At 34.0% G+C, this 6,626-nt stretch overlaps 1 non-coding gene across 1 annotated transcript; it reads right to left on the reverse strand.

The window, feature by feature from the left end:
- Positions 1 to 436: 436 nt before the first annotated feature.
- On the reverse strand, positions 437 to 649 carry LOC148944021 (small nucleolar RNA U3). Its single transcript, XR_016142905.1, has one exon. It is a non-coding gene; the product is annotated as a small nucleolar RNA U3 (small nucleolar RNA).
- Between the last annotated feature and the right edge of the window lie 5,977 nt (positions 650 to 6,626).

The raw sequence follows: 6,626 nt of genomic DNA on the forward strand, positions 1-6,626 counted from the left end.
TTTATTAGAATTCTCTAGTCTTTACTGAATTTCCAACTTGTCGAGAAACAAAGATATTGAATTTACAAACCCGAATTGAATACAAATTTGTTGAAGAACAAAAATTTTTAATTTCCAATTCCTTATTGAATCCCCTATTTTTTGAATTGCAAATAAGGTGAATTTCAGCAGGGCTACTGAATTACCTGTAAAATCAACAAATTTGGTGATGAATCACTAGTGGCGGCGACAGTTTCGATTACCATTAAATGAATATAAGCCATATGTTATGTCCATGGCATTCAGGAATATCATAGGGATCAGTACTACCACAAAATTACTCGGACTATTTCTGTCTCATCCCAACTGTCTACAGTAGCAGCCAGGAACGGTTATAGAAAACCAAGTTCACACATAAGACAAAACCGGTTCGTTTTCCCCCTGAAAAATAGACGTTTCTACGCTCGGACTACTTCTATCTCATCCCACCTTGCTACAGTAGCAGGCAGGAACGGTTATCAAAAACCAAGTTCACACATAAGCCAGAACTGGTCCTTTCTTCCCTCACAAATAGACGTTTCTACTCATCATCGTAGTTCGTAGCAGCGTTGGTTTCCAAACTAAACCTAAGCAACCATACTATAGAAATGATCATGTGAATTATGGTTTTAAATTTACATTGCTCCTGTTTTGTCTGTATCTAGATTAAATAAAAAAAACATGTTTTTTTTAACTGAAAGTAAGAAGCGATGTTAAAACTTAAAACGAACAGAAATTATTCCGTATATGAAAGGGTCTGTCCCCTCCTCAACGCCTCGCTCTTTACGCTAAAGTTTTTCATTGTTTAAAAAAATAAGAGTTATGAGAAATTCAAAATTTAGCGTAAAGAGCGAAGCATTGAGGAGGGGACAGCCGCTTTCATATACGGAATAATTTCTGTTCGTTTTAAGTTTTAACATCACTCCTTACTTTCGGTTAAAAAAACTTGTTTTTTTTAATTTAATATTTGAGCGTTTTTGAATTAATGCAGGTTTTGATTTTGGCTCACCGTACATGAATAATTAAAACCAAATTTTCATATTAATTTACTTTTATTTGGTTAAATGGCTTTCTCGAAACTTGTTTAATTTTATTTACGAACGTTTTATTAGTAATAAATATACGTAAGTTACGAATTAACTTACGCAACGAACTTCTATATTCATTTATTTTTAATACGTATATTAGGGGGCTCGCCCCCTATTCAATATCTCGCTCTTTAAGCTAAAGTTCAAATTTTGTTCCAATTCTATAAAAATGACCCCTTAATCACAATTTAGAATAAATTATTATTTGGAATTACAATTATTTAGAATAAATGATTTAGAATAAATTATAAAAGTACTAAAAAATTAAAAGTACCGCCGTTATTTATAATAAATAGCTCTTATAAAAGTACTAAAAAATCTTTGGCTTAAAGAGCGAGGTATTGACTAGTGGGTGAACCCAATCATACACGTAATATTTTCTGTTCATTTTAAGTTTTGATGTTACTCCTTATTTTCAGTTGGAAAACTTGTTTTTATATATTTAATTTCTGATCTTTTTTTTAAATAATGCTGGCAAATCCAGCGCCCCCATCATAGCAATGTCCCTTCCCCCATGAAAACTTCCTTCATGGAGAGATCTTCCCAAATAACCTCCGACCCACCCACCCCCATTTCTACCAGAAAAAATCCCACCTGAAAACGTCTGTATACTTCATAATAACCAATACTATATGTGAACATTGGGTAAAGTTCATAACTTTCAGCCAGCCCTCCCCCCAGGGACTTCGGGGGATAAAGTCATCCTAAAGGACATAGTTACCATAGTTTCAATCATGCTGAACAAAATGGTTATCTCCAAATTTTGATCAGGTGACTTTGGGAAAAAATAAGCGTGGGAGGGGGCCTAGTTGCCCTTCATATTTTTGATCACTTAAAAAGGGCACTAGAACTTTTAATTTCTGTTCCAATGAGTCCTCCCACGATATTTTATTACCACTGGGTTGATACGATCACTCCTGGAAAAAAAACAAACAAAAAACAAATTAACACATCCGTGATCTTCCTTCTGGCAAAAAATGCGAAATTCCACATTTTTGTAGATAGGAACTTGAAACCTCTACAGTAGGGTTCTCCGATACGCTGAATATGATGGTGTGATTTTCATTAAGTTTTTATAACTTTAGGGGGTCTTTTCCCCTTTTTTCGAAAATCAGCCAAATTTCCTCAGGCGTGTAACTTTTGATGGGTATAACTAAACTTGATGAAAGTTATATATTTGAATTTAAAATTAAAATCTGATTCCTTTGATGTATCTATTGGTATCTAAAACCCGTTTTCTACCACGAACTGTTTGAAAAAGCAAAAAACGGTTGTTTCTCTTTTATTACTCCACTGTTACTATTCAATAAGCATTACGAGATTAAAATAATTTTTGTAATATATTATTCCACTGTTCCAAAATATTAATCATAATCCTAAATATTATTTGTAAATACATTTCTGTGTGTGCGTTTCGCTTATAAGGAAATTCAACTCATTTCAAAGTAAGAATATATTTAGCCTCCGACTTTTCTATTTTAATTCCAATATTTGAACCTATTTACGCTGAGAATTAATTTTTTTTTCTCTACTGAAAAGTATATAAATCTTAATAATTTTAACAATTTCTTGGACAACAAACATGATTTTTTTTTTACAGTGTACCAGGTTACTTCACAGTTGAGTCATGACATTTTTACAATGTTTTGTCAGAAAATTTTTGTATTTGGCATTTGATTGGCACTCAGACAATATTGTATTGAGAATACGAGAGTGTTATACACCATTTACGAGAGTGAGAGTGTATACACCATTTGAGAATTACAAGATATATGGAGAGTTTTAATTTTATTTTGAATCACTACATATTAATTTTTTTTTCTTATTGTGATTGCGTAGGGTCCCCCTTGTCAAAGCTTAAATTTTCCAATTTTAATTTGTTTTTCTAAATTCAACATTACCGTATATATTTGATTGGTTTCGAGCCTGAAAGCTGATTGATTTCCTCTTTGATTGATTGAAGGCTGTCAACATATGCTAAGAAGGGGAGATAAATTGAACCGAAATATAACTGACGGAGACGCATTGTACGTCATTTCGCAGCATTCTTGTGGACAAGTTCTCTGTGTGACCTGAATACATTGTTTTTATGTGTTTATACAATCAGAAAATATTGGGGTGATTGAAAATATGCTCTGGAAAAGGGCATAGCAGTTACCACCTTAAATCTTAGATTTTAGGCACTTTCGTGTTAAAATATATGAAGCACTGTGGAAACACGAGCTAATGGGTAAGCTTAGTGTAGACATTTCTTTGATTTCAAGCTTTACTTCCAGCATTTTAGACTTCTAACTTTCAATTTTCTTAAGACTTTTGGCCTGAATTGTTTTTCATCTCCTTGCTCATTTGCAGTGTTGATCAACAGGGGTTTGAGCTCTGGGTCTAAAATTGAGTTCCTTAGCATACAATTTTATTAAAATTATGTACTCTCCTGAGCCATCATTTTATTTCTACTTATAGGGAATTTAGCATTCTTATTTTTTGAATTTTAACACCAAAAACTTTCTCATATCAAGAGTTTTTACTTTTTTAAGATGGTCATCCTGAATTTTTCCATCCCCTCACCCCTTCAACCTATTAATACACTTGAGTTCAAACTCCGGTTCAAATATTGAGTCTTAAGCACGGATTCTCTTTCGCCACTGTATAATCTTCAAGTAACTTATTCAAGTTGGCTATTGGCAAGTTGGCTATTGTTAACATAAAAGGTTTTTGTGGAAGGGATAGTTGTATTAACCTTGGAGAGGGCTCATTCGTTTGGAAAATAAAGTTCTAGTTCTTTTTTTTAAGAATCAAAAGAACTCAAAGGGCAACCAGCTCCCCCCTTTTTTACCCCAAACGCATCCGGTCAAAAAAATATAGATAGTCATTTTGTTCAAAATAGTCCAAAGGCCAAATAACTATGCTTCCACGGTTAAGACCCCAAGCCTCCAGTAAAAGGGTTGTAAATTATGCAAGTTACTAATTGTCACAGTAGAGTCCTATGTTCCATTTTGGGGGCATTATGTTCCTTGTCATGCTATTTGGGGGCATTATGTTCCCTGGCACCTTTCCAGAGCATGCCCAAATGGATTTGCCTACAGCACTACACCTTTCAAAGAGAGTGAGTATCCCCTCACAATATCGTATGTATTTGGCTGGTTTATGTTCCTTACCGTGCTATTTGCTTGAAGCTCTACACCTTTTTAAAGAGCACATTGACATGCATCAATTGATACAGAGGGTACAAGACTTGGCCGACATATTTTTCTAAGTTCAATAACCCAAAACTAGAGATGCGTATTCAAAGTTGGTCTCATTGTAAAAATACTAGTTTTGACCCGGAGGCATTATAATCATGTTTTTTTGTATATAAATCAAGATGCAATTGGTTTTTCTAGATCAGTTGAAAAAAGCAACTTGAAACGATAACCCTTTATTTTTAAATTTATTCGTTTTTCTAATGGAGAAAAAAAAAAGAATTATGATGGTAAGTAAATGTACATTATTCTTGAATTATCATAAAAACATGACCCTTTTTTTTCCTATAGATATCTGCCAAAATATCTTTCGGATTTGGTAAGATTTGGCGATTATAATTAGCATTTAACGATATTTAAATCTGGCTTTTACTTTAAGCAGTGAGCAAAGGATTTTTTCGTTATAGCTGTCTTTTAATAACCTATAATAGTTTTCGAATTGACAAGGGTTCGCATATTTTTCACTTGCTTCAAAACAGGTGTTCAGGTATAAAGATTGCTGCCCTAAAATAACGTACGCAACTGCATATTTCTATTTTAACTCAACAGATAGCAATTATCTTCCGTCTCATATATAATTGAAAAAGATCTGTAATTGTTATCTTTTGGACATGTGTATTGTGGAATTGAAGGGGGGCAGCGCCCAATGGAGGGTTCTGCCACTTTCGTTACTAATGAATTATCCACGAAACCTTAGATTTGTATGAAAAGGAGTCTGGTTATAGGCAATATAATACTGGGTGGGGAATTAAGTTTTGAGGGGGGTGAAAAATGGTACTTATTTAGTACCCGGTAAACATGTGAATAGACTTGAAATACATCGGGAGAAATAGCTTACTGAGCTAATGGTACCTCCTCGACGGATATTTTTATTGTATTTTATTGCTTTTAGCCCAAACGTTGCGTTTTGTGTGCCATACCAACTAGTAAATATTTATCGGGCTTTTTTTTCTGTTCAATTATTTTCAGTGTGATTAATAACATAAAAATCATGAAATATAGATTCGATTAATCTCTTTTTGGCTACTTTATATGGGTGAGGCGCGGGGGCAAGTATTTAGCTAATATAAAGCTAGGAGGGGGAATTCAATTTTGAGGGGGGGGGGTGAAAAATGGCGCTTGTTTAGAATCTGGTAAACATGTGAGTAGAAAAAGCTTAAATTGATTTTTATTTCCAGGACGCTGATATTCAAACATCAACTCAAAAGCGGTCAAAGATGGATGCCGGCCCAGTTAGCACTGACACGGACATAATCAGAAGCATGAACTTGAGGAGTGATCCACTTCGCATCTCGAACGGTTTATACCGACCTACCTGTAACTTCCAAGGTAACCCCCATTTATCAGATAGCTTTCAACTTTATAATGTACTCACAATTTAACATAGGAAAAAAGGGGTAGGTGTCTTGAAGAAACGAATGGAGGGATGAGGGAAAAAATCTTAACTTTGCTACATGACTTTTGGTACTTATTTAGTAGCTGGTAAACATGAGAGTGGAACTGTAATGAAATGCTTCAGGAGAAATAGCTTTCTAAGCTAATGGTACGTCCTTGAAAAATATTTTCATAATGTACTTTATTTTATTGCTATTAGCCAAACACTCTCGATACTAGTGAATTATCTATGAAGGGTGTAGATTTGTAGGAAATGAAATCTGCTTCTAGTCTGATCGCTATTTTTACGGAAGAGTAGATTTGTATGAAAAAGAGTCAGTTTTTTTAATGGGGTATTAAGACAATTATTGAGTTGAATTGAGGTTTCTGCCACTTTCGTTACTAATGAATTCTCCACGAAGGCTTAGATTTGTATAAAAAAGAGTCTGGTTATAGCCAATATAATTCTGGGAGGGGAATTCAGTTTTGAGGGGGTGAAAAATGGTACTTATTTAGTAGTTGGTAAACACGAGAGTGGAACTATAATGAAATGCTTCAGGAGAAATAGCTTACTGAGCTAATGGTACCTCCTTGACAAATATTTTTATAATGTACTTTGTTTTATTACTATTAGCCAAAACCCTCTCGAAACTAATGAATTATCTATGAAGGGGGTAGATTTGTAGGAAATGGAATCTGCTTCTAGTCTGATTACTATTTTTATGGATGGGTAGATTTGTAGGAAAAAGAGTCAGGTTCTTTTTTTTAATGGGGTATTAATACAATTATTGAGTTGAATTGAAGGTTCTGCCACTTTCGTTACTATTGATTTATCCACGAAGGCTTAGATTTGTATGAAAAAGAGTCTGGTTCTAGCCAATATAATGTGAGGAGGGAAATTAAGTTT

Source organism: Artemia sp. Qi Xiang Cuo, chromosome 14 (assembly GCF_049724085.1).
Source record: "Artemia sp. Qi Xiang Cuo chromosome 14, ASM4972408v1, whole genome shotgun sequence".
In the NCBI taxonomy this organism is placed as follows: domain Eukaryota; kingdom Metazoa; phylum Arthropoda; class Branchiopoda; order Anostraca; family Artemiidae; genus Artemia; species Artemia sp. Qi Xiang Cuo.